This window comes from Myxine glutinosa, chromosome 1 (genome assembly GCF_964187855.1).
Source record: "Myxine glutinosa chromosome 1, kmMyxGlut1.1, whole genome shotgun sequence".
Lineage (NCBI taxonomy): Eukaryota > Metazoa > Chordata > Myxini > Myxiniformes > Myxinidae > Myxine > Myxine glutinosa.
Window position 1 is genome coordinate 104,437,434 of NC_136261.1, and position 23,325 is coordinate 104,460,758.

General features: G+C 44.9%; 1 protein-coding gene across 3 annotated transcripts in view; it reads right to left on the bottom strand.

Moving 5' to 3' along the window:
* Nucleotides 1-22,714, bottom strand: part of LOC137427118 (cationic amino acid transporter 2) — a 100,712-nt gene extending 77,998 nt beyond the window's left edge. For all 3 annotated transcript variants that reach the window (XM_078775504.1, XM_068116304.2, XM_078775502.1), the window contains exon 1: nucleotides 22,471-22,714. The gene's annotated coding sequence lies outside the window, so the exon portion shown is untranslated. The remainder of the gene's footprint in view (nucleotides 1-22,470) is intronic.
* Nucleotides 22,715-23,325: the final 611 nt, after the last annotated feature.

Here is a 23,325-nt window from a genome sequence, read left to right on the forward strand (position 1 = left end):
TGAAGCTTCCGACCTTGAGGCTTGGTTCTCTCCGGGCATCCAAAGCGGTTATTTTTTCATTCGTGTGTTTGTCAAATTTCAACTCGTTATTTTATCGTCCATGCGTAATATTGTTTGTTTATAGTTAGTTTTGGTTTGAATTTCCTGTAACTCGTAATTAATTAATCGTGTTCTGCTCCGCGTGTGCGGCCTTGTACCCCCATCGGTTTGTTTACTTAACTCCTCTACATCGTGTTTTGCTTGGCTCTTAGTTTTTTCCCTTCTACCACGAACATAATACTCTTTGTCTAACGTTTAAAATCCCCACCCCCCCCCCCCCACCCCCCAAAAAACGAAAAAAAAACAAAACAAAAAAAACATTTATTTTTCCTTTCTCCACGTGTGCTGTTTGTCTCATCCTGTACTTTCTGTCCAGGTGTGCTGTTCGCCCCGCCCCCATTATCTCCTTGCCATCCACCTTTTTCCCTGTCCACGTGATTCGTGGTGGTCCCTCTCGGCTCTCCCCCCGTTGGTACTTTGTGCATATAAGATTGTTTACGGTTCTGTTTTAATATTATTTAAATATGTATAAACCTTCCCCTTCAGTGTTTTATTCAGTGGTATATTACAACACGCTGTTTTTCTTCCTATTTAAAAGGCTTTTTTCAAATTCCTCTCCATCTCATTGCATGTCAAAAAAAAGAAATTCAATCTCTTATACGTCTCCCTCACAACATGGTCTAAATTCACATTCATTCCACCCCTCCTCCATCGTTCTGAATCGGATTGCTAACTTGAAAATCACAACAAACCCAATTTGTTATCAATGTTCGTCTTTCATTAATCATCCACTTTCAAAACTCCCCTCTTGCCCCTCCCCTCCAAATCCCACCCCCCCTTGCACCTACACTCCTAAACTCCCCCCTTGCCCCTCCACTCCTAAACTCCCCCCTTGCCCCTCCACTCCTAAACTCCCCCCTTGCCCCTCCACTCCTGAACTCCCTCCTTGCCCTTCCCCTCCTAAACTCCCCCCTTGCCCCTCCCCTCCAAATCCCCCCCTTGCCCCTACACTCCTAAACTCCGCCCTTGCCCCTCCCCTCCTAAACTCCCCCCTCACTCGTCCCCTTCAAAACTCCCCCCCAACCCCTCCCATTCAAATCTTCCCCCATACCATTCCTCTCCAATTCTCCCTCCTCCCTCCTCCTCCTCCTCCTCCTCCTCCTCCTCCTCCTCCTCCTCCTCCTCCTCAAAGCTGCCTCCTCCCCACTTCGTCTCCCTTCTATCTCATACCTCCACCCCCCCCCCCAACCTTCTACTTTCCTCTGCCCCCCCCTCAAACAACCCTTCACTGTGCCTCATCCCTTCACCATCAAACCTTTCATCCTCCTCATCCTTCCCTTTCTTGGAACTCTTCTGTAATCTCTGACACACTATCAACTGCTCTCCCTACCTCCCCCTCTCATCCTTCATCTTACCCTACTCCTCCCCTCCCCTGTCCTGTACCCGATGCTCCCCCTCTCTCTTCATTAACGGTGTGGACCTCAAACATCCGGGGCCTTCGCTCAAACCTGACTGATCTCTCCATACAGGTTGCTTCTGACAATCCAGACTTGATCTGCTTAACAGAGACTTTCCTCCTTCAAGATGTCTCTGATTCCTTAATATCTCTTCCTGGTTACTCCCTCCTCCGGTATGATAGACCTGAGCCTCGTCCTGGTGGTGGGGTGTCTATCTTTATCAAAAACTCTTTTCCTCACTCTCCTTGCACTGCCCTCTCTCCTCCTCACCCCCAAGAGTACCTCTGGCTACGGCTTCCTCTCCGCTCCCACCTTTTGTTCATATGTGTTCTGTACCGTCCTCCAAACAGTGATGACTCCATTTACATTTCACTGTCTGACAACATGGACCAACTTCCAAAGGTGGGCGGTCCGCTTTGAAAGTCCGCTTATCCGCTGCAGCGGACTAACGTTTTCCAAGCGGATAAGCGAATCGGAACAACCCCCGGAAACCGAAGCGGATAAGCGTAAGCGGACTACCGAAAAATTAAAGCGCATCGCGATTCGCCAAATCAGCTGTTAGCCTGAGCCGTTACTCTAGAATTGTGAATATTTATTTAAGTGAATAATAAGTGAAACCCTAACAACTCGGCTCTCGCCCAATCTATTCCCGCTCGAGTTCCGTGATGCTTGGGTAACTCTGTTTCTCAGGCATAACACGCCGCTCCCGAGCTCTGCCTCGGTCGAGCGCGTGTTCAGCTACGGGTCGGACATCCTCAGGCCTAAGAGGTCGGCCCTGGCTGCACCGAACTTCGAGGCCCTCGTCTTCATGAAGGGCAACCTCCAAATCCTCAAGAAGGCCCACGAGGTGGAGGAGGAAGACGAGGACTAGTCAACAGACTGCTAGTCTGTTGACTAGTAGACTCTCTTGTCAAAGAAAGGACGGGCAAATTGATTTTTCATTAATGTAACTTGCATATATTAAAATTATATTTAAATTAACTGTAGAGTAGAGTAGAGTCGAGTGGAAAACTTTATTTCAATAAATTTTGAATAAATTTTATTTAAATAAAAATGTATATTTTTGATCTTAAAAGCTTTGTTTGTCTTTGTAGTAGTTAGAAATGGCTATTTAGGCTTAAAAAGCATTAAATTCCCTTTAGAAACGTCAAAAATCGCTTTAAAAACGTCGAAGCGCTTTAAAAAAATCGAATCGAAGCGGATAAGCAGATAAGCGATAAGCGGACTAAGATTTTCGGCCGCTGAAGCGGAAAAGCGAATCGGACTACACGGGCTGGCGGAGCGGATAAGCGGTAAGCGGACTTAACATTTTCCGAATCGCGCCCACCTTTACCAACTTCTATCCACTCATCCCAACTCTCTCTTCCTCATATGTGGTGACTTCAACTGTCATCATGCCAGCTGGTTGGGTGTGGGTTCCTCTCTCACTAGTCATGGCACCTCAGCAAAGGACTTCTGTGACTCACTGGGATTGACACAATCTGTCAATTTCCCGACACGGATCTCAGCCAATGGAGTATCTTCTATTCTAGACTTGCTTATGACAAACTTCCCTGCTAATGTCTGCTGCTCTTCTTCTGCTCCAATCGGTTCTTCTGATCATGTGCTTGTCAAAGTGGACATCTGTCTGGCCATTCTCAAAGAGCCTCCTCAGCATCGACGAGTCTGGCATTTCACTCAGGCCGACTGGGACGGTCTTCAAGCAGCCATCAATCGTCTGGATTGGTCTCCCATCTCCACTGCCTCCGACATCAATTCTTCCTGGGAATTCTTCCAAAGCAAACTGCTCTCTCTCATGCACAGATTTATCCCATCTCGTCTTCAGTTGTCTTACCCTTCCTCCCGTCCATGGTACACTGAATCTTGTGGTGAGGCAGTTGCCCTGAAACAACTTGCCTTTGCCTCTTGGAAGGCAAATCCAACTGAAGGCAATCTCAGTTCCTTCCACCAAGCTCGGAACAAGTGTGTGTCTACCCTCAGGAGTGCCAGGAAGCACGATCTCTCCACACTCAAGAATGAACTCTCAAACCTGTCTCCTTCCTCCAAATCCTGGTGGCGTCTGGTCAAATCCGTTTCTGGTGTTTGTTCCCCCTCCATCCCCTCCCTTACCTCAAATGGCCACACAGTTGACATCGCACGTGACAAAGCCAAACGCCTCAACTCTGTCTTTGCCTCAAAATCTTGTGTCCCAAACCCATCTCTCTCTGTTCCCACCCTTCCCAGTCGAACCCAACTGCTCCTGGACTCTGTGTCCTTCTCTCCTGACAAGGTGGAGGAGTTTTTGTCTAACCTCGACTCTGATTCTGATTCTGATTCTGCAACTGGACCAGACGGCATCAGCTCACGGGTCCTGAAATCCTGCTCTGCTGCTCTATCTCACCCTCTCTCTGTCCTTTTCACCCTCTCTTTTGCTCAAGGTCATCTGCCAGCATCCTGGAAATCAGCAAACATTACCGCTTTACACAAAAAAGGTGCAAAAACAGATCCTTGCAACTGGAGACCAATCAGCCTGCTCCCAATTATCAGCAAAGTCATGGAATTCCATCATTGCTTCGGATATGAAATCTTTCCTCTTCTCCAACGGCTTGATCTCTGATCATCAATTTGGTTTCAGACCAGGTCACTCTACTCTGGACATGCTGCTTCTGCCGTCTCAACAATGGATGGAGGTCCTCAATGCCAAACAGGAAATCAGAGCTGTCTCCCTCGACATATCACGTGCCTTCGATACGGTCTGGCACCCAGCTCTGCTCACCAAACTCTCCTCCTATGGTATCCATGGAAATCTCCATGCATGGCTTGCGGACTTCCTCTCTGGTCGGTCAACGTGTGGCCCTGAATGGATATCTCTCAACTCCCCTTCCTGATCAGGCTGGAGTTCCCCAAGGCAGTGTTCTGGGCCCTGTGCTTTTTCTGGTCTTTATCAATGATCTCTCCGACTCTCTGGAAAATCCTCTCTATCTCTTTGCTGATGACTCCACTCTCTGCCGCTCCATTCCTCTGCCCTCAGATCGGCAGTCTGCAGCCTCGTCACTCTCTGAAGACTTGGACAAAATCACAGACTGGTCAAACAAGTGGAACATGTCTTTCAATCCTGACAAATCTCACACTCTTACTATGTCTCTCCGAAAAGATCGACTGGACAACCCTCCCATCTACTTTCTCAACAATCCTCTCCAAGAAGTTCTGTCGCTCAAGCTTTTGGGTCTCACTATCTGCCATGATCTTTCTTGGGAAAACCACATTTCCAAGCTGGCCTCCAAAGCCAGTCGCCGACTGGGCATCCTCCGTCATGCGAAGTCCTTTCTCGGCACACCTGAGCTCCTCACCACATACAAGGCTTTCATCCGCAGCTCAATGGAATACTGTTCTCCCCTATGGGCCGGTGCTCCTGCCTCACACCTAGCTGGGCTTCACGCTGTCGAAACCAAAGCTTTCAGAATTATTGGAATCTCCCGCGATGAAGCTATCTCTGAGGCCCTTTCACTCACTCACCGCAGGCAGGTAGGTGGTCTTTCTGTCTTCTACCGACTCCTCTCCGGCCTTGCAACCCCAGCTCTCTCTGTGCTCTGTCCCCCAAATATTCCTACAGGTCGCACAAGATCTGCCAGCAACCCTCTGATGGTTAAACTGCTGAAATCTCGGCTCTCTGCTCACCTTCACTCTTTCATTCCTCTTTTCTCCCGCCTCTGGAACAAACTCCCTCACTCCCTTCAATCCCACTCGTCCCTCCAGGTCTGTAAAACAGCTGTTCACCACCATCTCTTATCTTCCCCCATCCAAAACCTTGATCTTTTCTACCCCCGCTAATTCACCCCAGATCCACCTTGTTTGAAATTCCAACTTCTTTCCTGGAAGTCCTGGCAGTGTCCATATGTTTTATACCTCTCCCACCCCCACCCCCCCCCCTTCCCATGCCCCCTCCCCCAATGCCCTCTCCCTCTCACAGATCTCTCGATGTCTCCATGTCTCTCGGTCCCTGCTCTCAAAATAATGTTGTGTTTGTGTCCTTCCTCCTCTCTCCCCATCTTGTCCACCGCTCCCGATGTTATATGTTTTATGTGTCGGTTTGTCTTTATGTGTGATTAATGTTCGCTCTTTCACGAGCCTCGATCTTGTATACAAAAAAAAAAAAAAAAAATGAAGTACTTATTTAATTAATTAAATTTCCTTTATCTACTGACCATTAACTCAGGCACCTTTTGAGTTAGGAAGCTGATATTTGGACATGCCAATGACCAAGTGATTTGGCTGCAAAGGGTATTTTTGATTTATTAATTATCAATTAATCAATTAATTATTTAATTATTCGATTAATGACTATAAAAAAAAAATTTAAGTTGGATTCTGATGAAATGGTGGTGGTTTATGTGTTGTATGACCGAATTGATTAATAATTGAATGATTATTTATTTATTTTCATTATTAATCATTTATTTATTTTCTTTCTCATTTGGCCAATATCTCAGGCACCTTTTGAGCTGGGAAGCTAATATTTGGACATCACAGTGAGCAAGTGATGTGGCTATCAAGGATATTTTTGATTTATTGATTAATCATTTAATCGATTAATTATTTATTGACTAATCAATTAATTATTTAATTTTTTATTAACGACTTATTTATTTAAATTTCTAAAAGATATATCTTCGGATGAAGCACGAGTGGTTTAGTTATGCTATTAGCCAATTGATTCAGAAAATATTTTGTGATAATCTTTTATTGATTTTAATTATACAATTAATCAATCAATTATTGTGCACCTCTCCCTCCCAATGCAGTCTCTATGAGCTGCACTGCGGTATTGCCGGGCGCCGGAGGTGCCTGACCGGAGGTGCTGGTGCCTGTGGGATATTTAATTATTTAGCATGGGGGCGGTGTACTTTGAATGTATCTGTACTTGTTTGAAATATATTTAATTGTAGGAAGGAGCATTTATTTCTACATGACATGTATTACATGGAATCTACAAAAAAAAGGTTTCACAACTCTAATCATAATCTTAAACCTTGCGAGTCAATTTTTTGTAATGGATGATTGCGGAAGATCACTTCGCACAACATGATGAAGAAATTTCAAAAGCATCTCTTGCAGAATCGGTTGACTTGGGTCTTTTCTGTTTCCGAGGGGGGCATAAGGAAAAAACCAAAAACATTTGTGCACAAATTTGTAACCGACATTTTGTTGTTGTTTATGTAAATATAAAACAATGGCGTCCGTCCCCTAGTGTGTCGTGATTGCAAAATCCTCTTTCCCCTGCTCCGGCATCGTTGGCACCATAAACCATGTCTTACAATTAGCTAAACATCTATATTGACTTACAACTTTTATTCATGTTCATCCATGATATTTCACTCACTTCATAATACTTCACTCACTCACCGCAGGCAGGTAGGTGGTCTTTCTGTCTTCTACCGACTCCTCTCCGGCCTTGCTCCCCCAGCTCTCTCTGTGCTCTGTCCCGCAAATATTCCTACAGGTCGCACAAGATCTGCCAGCCACCCTCCGATGGTTAAACTGCCGAAATCTCGGCTCTCTGCTCACCTTCACTCTTTCATTCCTCTTTTCTCCCGCCTCTGGAACAAACTCCCACACTCACTTCAATCACACTCCTCCCTCCAGGTCTTCAAAACAGCTGTTCACCACCATCTCTTATCTTCCCCCATCCAAAACCTTGATCTTTTCTACCCCCACTAATTCACCCCAGATCCACCTTGTTTGAAATTCCAACTTCTTTCCTGGAAGTCTTGGCAGTGTCCATATGTTTTATACCTCTCCCACCCCCCCCCCCCCCACCCTTCCCATGCCTTCCCCCCAAAGCCCTCTCCCTCCCACAGTTCTCTCGATGTCTCCATGTCTCTCGGTCCCTGCTCTCAAATGTTGTGTTTGTGTCCTTCCCCCTCTCTCCCCATCTTGTCTACCGCTCCCGATGTTATTTGTTTTGTGTGTCTGTTTGTCTTTCTGTGTGATTAATGTTCGCTCTTTCACGAGCCTCGATCTTGTATACAAAAAAAAAAAAAAAAAAAAAATGGAAAGCAATTTTCTCAAAACGTTCACGAGGATGTACGACATTACGGCATTTTATTGTGCGGTGCTTAAAGCCCAATAGTGGGGCGGCTTAGCCCAAATATTCAAAAGAATTGTGCATTTTGTGATACAAGCACCAAATTTGGCACAAATGTACATTAATATGTTGTGAACATTTTCAGATATTGGGCCACTTGAAATTCCGTAATTTTTTTTTTCAAATTTTTTCAAATTTCGTAATTTCAAATTTTTCGGGTGACACCGTCACAATTTCGGTCTTCGAGGCCGGCCGATAGGCAAAGTGTGACCGGAAGGGACGAGGTTCTCCTGACCACGTGGCCCTCGATCTGGGAAGCGAGAGGCATTCCATTAGTGGACGCGCCCCTCACGCCCGACTTTTGGGCGGCCCCGGCAGGCCGTTTGTTTTGACGTTCCGTGACAGGCCCCGCACCCCCACCTCCGGGCCGACCGGAAGCTTGTGCTGAGTACATCATACCTGAACAACTCAGTGAGGCAGAACACAGCAGTGCACACCAGGGTGACCCCTTCAGTGCATAAACCAATTAACCTGTCCACTGCAGGGCATATAGAAATGAAGTTATTTTCTGCATATAATAATAATATAAGTTCAGTTCTATATAACAATTTCTGTTATCACCACTACCACTACAACTACCACTACTACAAGCTTTGTCTGGAATTTTGTGGACTAACAGACAAACAGACATACAGACAAGCTGGGATCAAAACATTACCTCCTTCCACCATTGAGTGTAGAGGTAAACATCATGGAAATTCTATCATGCCCTAGATTTAATTCATGCTTACCTGTGTATTTGCTTCACTGGTTCACAAGGTCTTTTGCATACATGTAATTCAGACTCTCGTCTTTCACTTATATGTGGTGATTTCAATTGTCACCATGCCAGTTGGCTGGGTGTGGGTACCTCTCTCACCAGCCATGGCTCTTCAGCAAAGGACTTCTGCGACTCACTGGGACTGACACAATCTGTCAATTTCCCGACCCGGATCTCAGTCAACGGAGCATCTTCTCTTCTGGATTTGGTTATGACAAACTTCCCTGAAAATGTCTGCTGCTCTTCTTCTGCTCCAATCGGCTCATCTGATCATGTGCTTGTCAAAGTGGACATCTCTCTGACCATTCTCAGAGAGCCTCCTCAGCGTCGACGAGTCTGGCATTTCACTCAGGCCAACTGGCACGGTCTTCAAGCAGCCATCAATCATCTGCACTGGTCTCCCATCTCTACTGCCTCTGACATCAACTCATCCTGGGAATTCTTCCAAAGTAAATTGCTCTCTCTCATGCACAGATTTATACCATCTCGTCTTCAGTTGTCATACGCTTCCTCCCGTCCATGGTACACGGAATCTTGTGGTGAGGCTGTTGCCCTGAAACAACTTGCTTTCGTCTCCTGGAAAGCAAATCCAACGGAAGGAAATCTCATTTCCTTTCACAAAGCCCGAAACAAGTGTGTGTCCACCCTCAGGAGAGCCAGGAAACAATATCTCACCATTCTCAAGACCGAACTCTCTTATCTGTCTCCCTCTTCCAAATCCTGGTGGCGTCTGGTCAAATCTGTTTCTGGTGTTTGTTCCCCCTCCATCCCCTCCCTCACCTCAAACGGCTTAACGGCAGACTCCGCACGTGAAAAAGCTGAATGCCTCAACTCTGTGTTTGCCTCTACATCTTGTGTCCCAAACCCATCCCTCTCTGTACCCACCGTACCCAGTCGTACCCAGCTGCTCCTGGACTCTGTGTCCTTTCCTCCTGACAAGGTGGAAAAGTTTCTGTCAACCCTCGACTCTGATTCTGCAACTGGTCCTGACGGCATCAGCCCACGGGTCCTAAAATAGTGTTCTTCTGCTCTTTCACTCCCTCTTTCTGTTCTCTTCACCCTCTCTTTTGCTCAAGGTCATCTGCCATCTGCTTGGAAATCAGCCAACATCACCGCTTTGCACAAAAAAGGTGCAAAAACAGATCCCAGCAACTACAGACCAATCAGCCTTCTCCCAATTATCAGCAAAGTCATGGAATCCATCATTGCTTCAGATATTAAATCTTTCCTCTTCTCCAATGGCTTGATCTCTGATCATCAATTTGGTTTCAGACCTGGTCACTCTACTCTGGACATGCTGCTTCTGCTTTCTCAACAATGGATGGAGGTCCTCAATGCCAAACAGGAAATTAGAGCTGTCTCCCTTGACATTTCACGTGCCTTCGATACGGTCTGGCACCCTGCTCTGCTCTCCAAACTCTCCTCCTTTGGTATCCATGGAAATCTCCACGCATGGCTGGCGGACTTCCTCTCTGGTCGTAGTCAACGTGTGGCCCTGAATGGGTTTCTCTCATCTCCTCTTCCTGTTCAGGCTGGAGTTCCCCAAGGTAGTGTTCTGGGCCCTGTGCTTTTTCTGGTCTTCATCAATGATCTCTCTGACTCTCTTGAAAATCCTCTCTATCTCTTTGCTGACGACTCTACTCTCTGTCGCTCCATTCCTCATCCCTCAGATCGGCAGTCTGCAGCCTCCTCACTCTCTGCAGACCTGGACAAAATCACAGACTGGTCAAACAAGTGGAACATGTCTTTCAATCCTGACAAATCTCACACTCTTACAATGTCTCTCCGAAAGGACCGACTGGACAACCCTCCCATCTACTTTCTCAACAATCCTCTCCAAGAAGTTCTGTCGCTTAAGCTTTTGGGTCTCACTATCTGCCATGATCTTTCTTGGGAAAACCACATTTCCAAGCTGGCCTCCAAAGCCAGTCGCTGACTGGGCATCCTCCGTCGTGCGAAGTCCTTCCTTGGCACACCTGAGCTCCTCACCACATTCAAGGCTTTCATCCGCAGCTCAATGGAATACTGTTCCCCCCTCTGGGCTGGTGCTCCTGCCTCACACCTTGCTCGGCTTCACGCTGTTGAGGCCAAAGCTTTCAGAATCATTGGAATCTCCTGCGATGTAGTCAATGCCGAGGGCCTTTCACTCACTCATCGCAGGCAGGTTGGTGGTCTTTCTGTCTTCTACCGACTCCTCTCCGGCCTTGCTCCCCCAGCTCTCTCTGTGCTCTGTCCCCCCAATATTCCTTCAGGTCGCACAAGATCTGCCTGCAACCCTCTTATGGTTAAACTGCCAAAGTCTAGGCTCTCTGCTCACCTTCACTCTTTCATTCCCCTTTTCTCCCGCCTCTGGAACAAACTCCCCCACTCCCTTCAATCCCACTCCTCCCTCCAGGTCTTTAAAACAGCTGTTCACCACCATCTCTTATCTTCCCCCATCGAAAACCTTGATCTTTTCTACCCCCGGTAATTCACCCCAGAGTCCTTGCAGTGTTCATATGTTTTAATCCTCTCCCACCTCCCCCCAAGTCCTCCCGATGTCCCTGCTCTCAAATGTTGTGTTTGTGTCCTTCCCCTTCTTCCCCCTCTCTTTTGTGTCCTCCCCCCTCTCTCCCCATCTTGTCTGCCGCTCCCCTTGTTTTTTGTGTTTTGTGTGTCGGTTTGTCTTTTTGTGTGATTAATGTTTGCTCTTTCACGAGCCTCGATCTTGTATACAAAAAAAAAAAAATTAAAAAAAAAAAAAATTGCTGACCACACAATGTTCGCAACATATTAATGTACATTTGTGCCAAATTTGGTGCTTGTATCACAAAATGCACAATTCTTTTGAATATTTGGGCTAAGCCGCCCCACTATATCGGCCGGCCTCGAAGACCGAAATTGTGACGGTGTCACCCGAAAAATTTGAAATTACGAAATTTGAAAAAATTTGAAAAAAAAAATTACGGAATTTCAAGTGGCCCAATATCTGAAAATGTTCGCAACATATTAATGTACATTTGTGCCAAATTTGGTGCTTGTATCACAAAATGCACAACAGGTTTGCTATGCTGCTACACTACAACTGCCATTGGATTTTTGTTCTCTGGCTCTCCTGTCTTATCAAATGCCATTCCATCCCATCCCATCACCTGTCCTTGACGGGTATGTCCGCTAGTTATTACCCCCACACAAGCGAAGTAAAAGGCCGGGTTAAGCAATTGGTTAATGTCCATACGTCTGATCAGTTTATGATTGAGGGACAACTTGTTTTCTAAATTGAATGTTATATTTTGAACACAAATCAGAATGTCGTTTTACCGTACCGTGGCTCTGAATTTGTCCTGATCACACATGCGGAGAGAGGAGCGAGATAATATTTTTACTCGTCTGCCTTCCTGGCAGTCAATTAAAAATCATTACAAACAGAAAAATTAGTGTTTTTAAGGACATTATAAAGGACACAAATAACAGGCATGAAGAATTAATCGAACATGTTAGATAGGGTGGTGTAATAGCACTGAGGAAAATGGTGGTGAAACCCAGAATTTGTTTATTTATGCAACTTTAAACCTCTTAAAACCTTTATTTAAATTGAATTATATATTTGAAGACTGTAGAACACAAAGCACCTTCATAATACTCCCAATAACCATACTATATATCGATATATAGCATCCGAGGCCATGGAATGTGTATCGGGATGAAGAAGAGGTCGCCATAATGGCTATGTACGATATTGATTGATGCTGCGTTCTACGGCAATCAATAAAGCCTCCATCGCCTAAATTGCGACTCAACATCGTCTTGTTACAGTGTACAAGGGTGCTTGGTATACATGAGGGACTTCAGTAGCACTAAACTTTCGGATTTTTTTTTATTTTTTAAACGATCTTTATACACAATATTTTATTAAAATTGAAGTACAGGGGGGCATTGTCGTTCATGGGTTTCCCCTTCGCGGATTTGCTCTATCGCAATTAACTTATTGAGGCAAGGTTTACCGATTGCGGATTGCGGTCAATGCACTTGAATAATCATGGGTTGGCGAATTATTTTCCACATTTATTCATGTAACTAGCAAAAGTACCTGGCGTTGCCGGGTAACATTGAGTCGCTTACCGACGGGAATATGAAGAGAGGGGGGAGGAGAGGAGGGAAGGAGAGGGGGTGGGGAAAGGAGAGGGGGTGGGGAAAGGAGGGGGGGTGGGGAAAGGAGGGGGTGGGGAAAGGAGAGGGGGTGGGGAAAGGAGAGGAGGAGGGGAAAGGAGAGGAGGAGGGGAAGGAAGGGGAGGAGAGAGGGAAGTGGGAGGGGCAAGGTAGGGGAGGGCTAGTATATTGCACAAAAATGTTAGTCAATAAAAAATGGTTCGGTAAAAACAAAAAGGGAGCTCTGTCTACTGTAACGCCATGGCTTGCAAAAGCAGCCTGAATAGCGTTCACTAAGTGGTGGTTAATCATATTCAAAAAGGGTGTTATAACACACCCAAAATTCCCCAGCCTTCTGATTTCATTTGTCGAGCCCTCGCCAAGCGGCTTAAGCACTCCAACGAAATGGGTGATAATGATAAGGAACTGCTGGCATGGTAAGTGATAGCAAGCTGATTGCTTTTGGTTGAAATGGCCAAGGAATTTTAAAAACAGATTGCAGGTACAGTGGAGTGACACCCTATCCCATGGAAGTACAAATTAAGTTTAAAAAAAAAAAAAAAAAAACCCCAGAAGAAGAATCACAGCCACGCTTAAATAAATGAATATATACACTTACGTATAAAAATAGCTAGATATGGTAAATTTTGTCAGGTTTCACTCCAGATTTGGACATTTATTTAGTCTGCAGGATCCAATCCTCATATCCCAATCCAGATTTTGATGATATGCTTCAATTTTGTAATTATTAATCAATCATGTTTCCAAGGCAAGGCACGTTTGAATAGGCCGAAACAAAATGGCAGCTTAAGAACCCAGCGAGTGGCAGTGGGCTGACCAAGATGGCAGGCCGCCATATTGGTAAGCTTTTTTGGGGTTTTTCTTATGAGCACCTCGTTAATCATCTTCAAAAAGGATGACATAACACACCCAAACACCCAGTTTTCATCCTTGCAATCTGTTGGAGGTCCAGGTGTATGCATGCAAGGTTTGGGCCACTAGGTTTCATCGTTTTGGAGTTATGGAGGAGAAAGATGGACAGACGGACGTACACTGCCTTTTATTATTATTATAGATTAACATGGTCGGTCAACACATGTTCCCGGTGTGTACCCCGGTTTAGAATAGGTACACCGTATCCCTGCGCATCGTAAGAGGCGACTAAGGGTTGGCGTCAGGAAGGGCATCTGGCCATAAAAACATTGCCTCAAACAGAGAACCATGATTGTCATGGGGCCCGCAAGACTAACCCCCGCTCTCGCGGGGAAAATGGCCTTAAAACGATCATTCATTCATGGTCAGTCAACACACTAACCCCCTCAAGCCTCCCATAATCATCATCATCATCACCTCAATGAACTCGTCCTTATCAGCCCCATCATCAACAAACAACAACAACATGCATTTTAAAGGCCATTTTCCCTGCTAGAGCGGGGGTTAGCCTTGCGGTCCCCATGACAATCTTCTCCATTTTGCCCTATTTTCTGCATCTCTCCTTGTTAACCCCCTTGCCCGCATTTCTTCTTCCACCATGTTTAGCCAAGTCTTTCTCGGTCTTCCCCGTCTTCTACTTCCTTCTACATTCATTTCCATCACTCTTCTCAACCAGTCACTTTCATCCTTCCTCAACACATGACCAAACCATCTCAACCTGTTCCTCTTCACAGCATCAATCACAGGCTCTATTCCCATCATCTTTCGCAATTCATCATTTGTCTTCCTCTCTCTCTCAACGATACTCCGCACATCCGTCGAACCATTCGCATTTCCACCCTTTCCAACCTTCGTTGCTGCTCTACGTTCATTACCCATGTCTCGCTCCCATAAATCATAACACTTCTCACACATGCAGCATACACCTTTCCCTTCAGCTTCAACGACACTCCCCTCATCATCAGCACGCCACTCAATTCCCGAAACTTCTTCCATGCACATCTCACTCGAGCAACCGTTGCAATATCACCATTGCGAGCAATATCACCATTATTTCACGAGCCTCGCTGTTGAAACCAAAGCATTCAGAATCATTGGAATCTCCCGCGATGAAGCTAACTCCAAGGGCCTCTCACTCACTCACCGCAGGCAGGTTGGTGGTCTTCCATCTTCTACCGACTCCTCTCTGGCCTTGCCCCCCCAGCTCTCTCTGGGCTCTGTCCCGCAAATATTCCTACAGGTCGCACAAGATCTGCCTGCAACCCTCTTATGGTCAAACTGCCAAAATCAAGACTCTCTGCTCACCTTCACTCCTTCATTCCTCTTTTCTCCCGCCTCTGGAACAAACTCCCTCACTCTCTTCAATCCCACTCCACCCTCCAGGTCTTTAAAACAGCTGTTCACCACCATCTCTTATCTTCCCCCATCCAAAACCTTGATCTTTTCTACCCCCGCTAATTTCACCACAATTCCACTTTTTTGAAATACCAACTTCTGTCCTGGAAGTCATTGGTGTCCTTGTGTTTTATACTTCTCCCTCCACCCCCCCCCCCCCCCCTTCCCATGCCTCCTCCCCCCAAGCCCTCTCCCTTCCACACATCTCCCTGCTCTCAAATGTTGTGTTTGTGTGCTTCACCTTCTCTCCCCATCTTGTTTTCCGCTCCCGCTTTTTATATATTTTGTTTGTCTGGTTGATTTGTTTGTGAAGTAAATGTTAGCTCTTTCACGAGCCTCGATTCAGTATACAAAAAAAAAAAAAAAAAAAAAAACCGTTGCCGAGTCTGATCCACCTTCTCCATTCAGCATGTCTCCGAGGTAGCAAAATGTTTTCACACCTTCCAGCTTCACACCGTCTCCAAGATCCAACTCAACATTTCCTCCATCTGCAGCTCCCTCTGTGCACACCTTACATTAGAATGTAGCTGCCACACTGGTTAATGACCCTCTCAGACCACTACATTTTTGATGAACCCACTCAGCGCACATTGTACACTGAATGGAGTTCACTCCGACACCCTTCCTTCACACAGCACAGGGCCACTTCCCAGTTCTTTCCACCTCACCTCACCATTTTCCACTTTCCATCAGCCCCATCATCACCATAGCATTATTCGATCACGGTTATCATCATTATTATTAAAGGCAAGTTTAATGATCTTAACTCAAGAAAATAAACTTTATTTTATGTTCTTAAAACAAGAAAATATACTTTATTTTATGTTTTCAACTCTTGTACATGAAAAAACCCCCCCACAAAAACAAGGCACAAACATGTTAATTAAGGAAGGATACAGTGTGTGGACAGTGGACAAATTTTAAAGTTGAAAATTTAAATTCCTAACCCCATTTTCCCCATCACCCCCGAAGTTTGCACATCGCTGATTTGTGGTTCACTGGGATTTTCAAGAACATAACCCCCCTCCACCCGCCACCCGCCGCAAATGGCAAGGCCCACCTGTATACACTTAAACATTGCATGGGATATAGTGTTCTATGAATTCTCGAGTTACCTCTGCCACTGGACGTGGACAGAGGTTGCTTTCCCCCGTCTGTCTGTGAGCAGCATATCTCTCAGAGTTATGTATGGATCCGCATTGACCTTTGTGGCCATATTGAGTGTTTGACAAGGACAAAATTATTAGTTTTTGGTGAAGATCCAGATACTATAATTTTTATGCGATTATTCACCATTAAGAGATACGGTCAAAAAACGATACATAGCATGATATTTCAAAAACAAAAAACGATACAGAGCATGATATTTCAAAAACAAAAAACCATACATAGCATGATAGTGTTATGTCGGTATGGTAAAGCAATATCTAGAGTCAGGTAGATCTGAATAGGTAACATGCTTCGTCTGTCGCGATAGGGATTTCGCGATAGGGTCGCAAGAGGCCAGTTCGGGGCACCGCCGCATGGGCCACAGAAAGCTACACCTCCGGCAGGCCTAGCCACGTAGAGTGCAACAAGCTATCACCATGCAAAGGCCTGTGATTGGTCAGCGCAGTAGGCGCGAACCTCCAGCCAACGAGTGCGGGAGGCGCGAAGCTGGAAGGTTCGGTGGAAAGCACTGATTGGGTGGCGCGCCAAGGCTGCCGTCGTAACGGAGGTTATATCGGGGCGCGCCGAATGACATTTGGCTCTTGTACATAGAGTTCGCTCTTGTGCAGCACGTCCCTCTGGCCCTCTTGCATGTCCAGCTCGAACCCTTGTGCTTTCTGGCTGTCTTGTGCTCTCTGCGCTTCCCTACTTGGTCTTGGGAGGTCCCTGGTGGTCGTTGGCTCGCCATCTGCGTGGTGCTCAGTGCTTTGAAGCTTAGAGTGGTGCACAGACCTCGTGGGCAGTCGATGAGGAGTCTGGGGTGGGCGTTGGCTCAGGCCTTCGCGGTGCAGCGGAGCTTGGAGCCAAGTGGGGACGACAGACCACAGACAGATAAGGACGCACCACATTCACAACCACACGACGTTTCTTTTCCCTTAATTCCTACCTGTGTCTCGTTGCTGAAGTGAGGTGTGTGGGATCGCAATATTGGATTTAGTTTATTTGATTGCCGTTGCGTTTCATTGTATCGGGTCCGTGAATAAATCTCTATTTTTGTACATTAAATCTCGTGGTTGTTCGGTTAATTAATTCTCTGCAGGATCGAAGCCGCGGTCGGCGCGCTCCAGGTAAGCGCTTTTGCCGCAGCTTTCCACTTCCCTTCCTCTTCCCGCGCTACACAAGTAAAATCCGTGTTTGGTCGTCGCCTCAAGTAAATCCGTTCTGGTCCATCCGCGAGCCCTGGTATTAACCGAAGGGTTCGCGCGACAATATTTCAAAAACGTAAGGACGGATTGAGTTGGGTAGATAACAAAAACAAGCCTATTCGATTTTGGTTCAGGTCCGGATCCAGATCCGGCATATCAGCGAGATACAAAACGTAAACTGTTCAGTCTGGCGGAGGTGTGCGCTCTTCCAAGTGACATTCTAGTTTTAATAGTGTGAGCTGTGAACATTTCCATTCAACCGCAGATGGCCATGAAACAAAGAAATATAACTTAATTTGTTGACTTTGTTGTAACATATCAGTGTAACAACTTGAATTAACCAAAGTGTTCAGAAAGCCTTCTTTAGAAATCAACCTCCATCCATTGTATGTACCATACATAATTATCTGTTACAGAATGTTGGCTCTGCTGAAGCAGTTTCTTGGCCAAGAAGGATCATAATGGGCAAGCGCTTGTACCTTTACACCATCCCGATAGCCCAGAAATCAATTTAATTCAATGTTGGCATTCCTACACCACTCCCCTAAACCCCACACACACCCATTGTGTTTGCCAATCACTCTCCAAAGAGCCCAAATACCCTTATTCCAAAGCAGTGTGAAAAGAAGTGTTCTATTCAACAATCTTTTTATCCTGTTACCTTTATTATACATATTAAAGAGCCCTTATCTTTTCTTTTCTATATTAACTACCATATGTCATTTTGTTCACCTGGAAGTGTGTAGTATTATTAGCCGTGTCACCGGGTACATGTTGGGAGATATGTGTGCGGTGTCAAACCGACAAATCATGGTGTGCCATGAACCTGTCGGCCCATGACAGGCTGGTCGTGAAGTCTCCTATGTCATCCACCTGAGCTAAGCTTCTCGCCTTCAGCATGACAGCAAGTGTTGTGAATGAAAAACGTGTAAATTCAAACGAATTTTCCATTATAAGAGGCAAAGGTTAGGGTGAATACTCTCTCAATCCTAATCTTATTGTCCCATTTTTAGCTGAACTGGACTTTAGTCATTCAGTCATTCAGTGAGTGAGTCAACACTTCAGTCATCACTTCAACCAAGCACACAATTTTGTTAAAACTTGGCCATAAGTTTCATATCTGATCCCCAACGAATGTGAATTTACGGCAGCAAAATCTGCACTCATCGAGGGGATCTGGGGATCCACAGGGAGGGAGGGTCAAACCCCAAAATTGGTATTTGACCGCTTCTCCGAAACCACACACAATTTTGATGAAACTTGGCCACAAGCTGCATATCTGATGCCTAATGAAGGCGGGTTGACCGTATTAAAATCTGCGCTCATTAAAGGGCGCTCCAGGGGGTTGGGGGGGAGGGGGGAGGATGTTCTGGCCGCCCAAAATAGGTATTTGCTCTCTTCTCTGAAATCACGAAGGAAATAAACCTTTATGGCCATTAAACATTATAGACTTTATAGCCTTTTCTCCCGCCTCTGGAACAAACTCCCCCACTCCCTTCAATCCCACTCCTCCCTCCAGGTCTTTAAAACAGCTGTTCACCACCATCTCTTATCTTCCCCCATCCCAAACGCTGATCTTTTCTACCCCCGCTAATTCACCCCAGATACACTTTTTTTTGAAATTCCAACTTCTTTCCTGGAAGTCCTTGCAGTGTTCATGTTTTATACCTCACCCACCTCCCCCCCAAGCCTCCTCCCTCCCACATTTCTCTCGATGTCCCTGCTCTCAAATGTTGTGTTTGTGTCCTTCCCCCTCTCTCCCCATCTTGTCTACTGCTCCCCTTATTTTGTGTTTTATGTGTCGGTTTGACTTTTTGTGTGATTAATGTTAGCTCTTTCACGAGCCTCGATCTTGTAAACAAAAAAACAACAAAAAAACAACAACATAACCACGAAAGCTTTGAGGGATAGTTGTCTTAGAAAAAGTTGTAACGACCTTCGCATTCTGCTAACTCACTAAAAAAAGGAGCCATGTCTGTCTGTCTGTCTATCTATCTATCTATCGTGCTACAACTTGAGAACGGATTAACAAATTTCAATGAAACCAACGATGGGGGATTCAGGGAACTCCCAGGTAGGTTTGCGACGCAAAAAAGGAAGGTGCGTGTGGGTACATGGGGACACATGGCAAAACTGCAAACACCAACTTGCGACGCTGGCTATCCCCGCACAGAGGGCAGGATCTCCCAGGAATCCATTTTTGTTCTTGCCCCATAGATTATCCATCACAGCAAAAATTGGTATTCCCGTCAGCAAAGCGACAGGTATCATATGCAAGTTCAACTAATCTGGAACCTAACAAGCTGCTGAAAGAACTTAAGCTTCTTAACAACTCAGTGTTGAAAAGATTTACTCCACTAGAAACACATATAATAATGTAACCAAAAACTCACTTATCGACACTAATATCCAAATGTAAACGCGACTGAGGGGGTTACTAACAATGCAGGTAATCGATGGATCGGCAAAACGCTCTTTCTCAAAGCTGAGCTCATAAAGAGTTCGTTACGCTCTACGTCAAAGGATAGGCTGTCAAATCTGGCCATCATCTCAACTAGGACGAAAGATAAAGTTTTTAAAAATGGAATTTCACCCGACTCAAAGCCAAAAGCCACACAAAGGAAAGTATAGATATTAGAGAAAGAAGAACTCTATTGATATGCCTCTTAAACTGAGGTAGGTTAGGGTTGAGGGGGAATTGCAGGATGCACTGATGTCAGTGAAATGATGTCATTGTTGAAATGATGCAGGTTAAATTATGATGTCATTGTTGAAATGATGCAGGTTAAATTATGTCACTTTTGACAATTTTACATCCAGGAAATGTAGAACGCAATTACACTGTCATTGATAGGTGTGTGTGTGTGTGTGTGTCACTTGACTTTTTGCTGTAAAATTTGTTCTTCACCTGAAGATCTGTCATCAAAACAAGTTTCTCCAATAGAATGGTCTCCTACACGAGGTTTTGTGTGGGGCATGGAGGGAAGCAGGGGGGGGGGGGGGGGGAGGAACAAATCTAATCGAGTGGAGGCCCAACCTTCACAACCCACCACTTCGGTGTCTCACAAAAAACAGGAAGACCACAAAGACAACTACCCCATCCACCCTGTCGATTATTCAGTTGTTGTCCTGTGTCCCAAAACAAGTGTCTGTGATAAGTTCCATTTCAGATTTTGGCGAGGACACTGGCAGTCACCGTTTAGTTAAGCGTGCCAATGAGTTTCTATTTCACCTTCATTCTTTGTTTTCTTGCTGTGCGCCCCCCATCCTCATTATTTATTAAACCTGTTGCTGTTGCAGTGTATAAATATATTCACTGTAGATTTTGAGTCTCCAACTCACCTTCCAGCTTAACCAAATTCACCTTAAAACCACACGCATGTGCCGACACTGCTACGCTGAAATCCTACGCTCGGCACCTTAAGAGTTCATCGTCAGCCGTCTAGAATCACTCATTTGGGAGACAGTCCGTTACAATACAACAAACACAACATGCATTTTAAAGGCCATTTTCCCTGCTAGAGCGGGGGTTAGCATTGCGGTCCCCATGACAATCGGTCCCCGTTACAATAAGATATATTAATTTTAACATCACATCTCTGTTCTGATATTTGTCCAACAGGATGATGCAGAGATAGCACACTTGCCTTTGAGATGTCTAATCTGCGTACGATTTACGGCCCGACTACAAAATGTCAGGTTGGTGCTTCGTAGGCGGGAGATTGCATCGCAAAGCGTGAGGACCTTCTGATGGACCTTCAGCCGGGTGTCCCGTCTGCTTGCATTAACCGTTGGACGTTGAAGATCCGACAGTGTCTTTCCTGAAGAGCAAGCGAGTTATCGCCAGCACGCTGAACAAATCACCTCGATCCAATACCAGGCCTGGCCAGCCTGATACTGCGAGACTTGGGCAAAATTTCACACCACAACCAACAGGAACATAGCCAATTAAATAATTGTTCGTAGTAGTAGATCTCAGTTACGTCTTCAAAACATCTTCAATGGAATACAAAACAAAAAAAATGAATTAAAAACCATTGAACTATATGGGGTGGTCTACATGTCTCTGCCACCAACGGTGGATGGAGGTTGTGTTTCTTTACCCCCGTCTGTCTGTCCGTTTGTTTGTGAACAAAATATCTCAAAAAGTTGTGGCCACATTCAGACGAGATTTGGCAGAGATGTAGCGTATGTGACAAGGACGAAATGATTCGATTTTGGTGAAGATCCGGATTCGGCTACTAGAATTTTTTTAAAGTGATTACTGACCATTGGGAAAGAGGGCCAAAAACGATACATAGCATGATATCTCAAAATGTTATGAACAGATTTGGACGAAACTTGGTGGACAGGTTGTGTGTTTGACAAGGAAGAATCGATTCAATTTTGGTGAAGATCCGAATCCGGATCCAGCTGGGTAGAACGTTTTAAGTGATTCTTCACCTTTGAGCGATATGGCCAACCAGGTGGAGGTATGCTCTCTACTGAGTGCCGTTCTAGTTCCCCCATGCATTTCAAACCTAGGATTGAAAGTTGGAAGAGCCAAATAAATAAGGATTAAGAAACTACAACATAATTAATTAAACATACCGTACATAGATAGGAAAACAAATTAATTAATAAACACTGTCGAATGCTAATGACGTGTTTTGTGGTGATGGGGTTCACCTGAGCCAATGTGCTCAAGACATCTGTTGTCCATCAAAGTCGTCAAACTACGTACGGACTCCTCGTGTAAGTGCAGCTGTCCATGTACTGTCTGTACTGTACACATCCTAAACTCAATTGACTCAAAGCCTTTGCTAAAACTGCACGATCAGACCAATTACTACAATCGTCCGTTAAATGTCGGGATGTTTTAATTACATAGACAAAGCCATTTGACCGCCTCTGGTATCGAAAAGATGTTATAGTAATAGTATAACGAGGATATCCTGCCTCGTGGCTCGTACACGGTACAGTACAGTCCCACCAGTAACCTTAAGGCGTGTACCACACCCTTACACTATACTGTAGGCCTACATCAAATTCTTATTACTCGTAACAAAGCGAAAACAATTCAATCTTAAGAGAATTATCTTTTATTTGGACCATTTATTACAAAAACCTACCACAAACGTCAAAACATTACAAAAAGGAGTTCTTTAATCATTTAATTTAATTAATGGCGCGAATTAACCCAACATGAGGGGACATTACCATCGTGAGGTAAAAAAAATTACCATCGTGAGGTAAAAAATTACCATCGTGAGGTAAAACAAAAACCGCGGGAACTCTTACCTGCTTGTATTCACAGCCGTAAATGTATATCCTCTGCACTTTCACGTACCGTAACCTTAGATCCCACTCGAAACAATAAATACACAATAGATTTTAAAAATGCATCAAAAACTACAAGTACAAGAAGGAATAATCGAATTTATCAGATATTCCTGACTGGCGAACATAATCGTAGGAGTAGGAGTAGGAGTAGGCGTAGGAGTAGTCTAAAACTGATGCAACATTACATTGAGTTTGACGTGGCACCGAAGACAGCCAATCACATTGTGACGTTTTTATAAAAACCATATTTTCATCTTCTAAAATCCATGCACAGTCGTGTGATTATTATTATTATTATGCAAGACAAAATAAACAGCGCTTCTTGTAACCTCACAATAAAACCGTACGCCGTAACCTAACAGCGTCACCTCATACACCGCCACACCGCTCGATACATTCAAAAAGACTCAGACGTCAGACCGTTTCAAAATAAATAAATACTGAAACTACTCGAACCTTTCCACGGAGACCGTTCTATGATACATAAACTAAAATGGCATTCGGTAGAGAGCATACCTCCGCCAGGATGAACAGTTTAGCTTTTGTTTTGTATCCACTGATAGGGCGGATCTGCATTCGGACCTGAACCAAAGTCCTCTCGGTTTGTCCTTGTCGCCGACCCAAACCAATAATCCGTCCATATCTTTGTGAAATACCATGTTATAGGTTTATGGTTTTTTGCCCCATCTCTCATTCATTTTAAAATTTTATCTTTAATCAATTTTCATAATTAATTGTAATAATTTAATTTAAAATTTAATCAAAGAATTTTAGCACGCAGTGCTACGCGCGTGACTTGCCACCAAGGAGGAA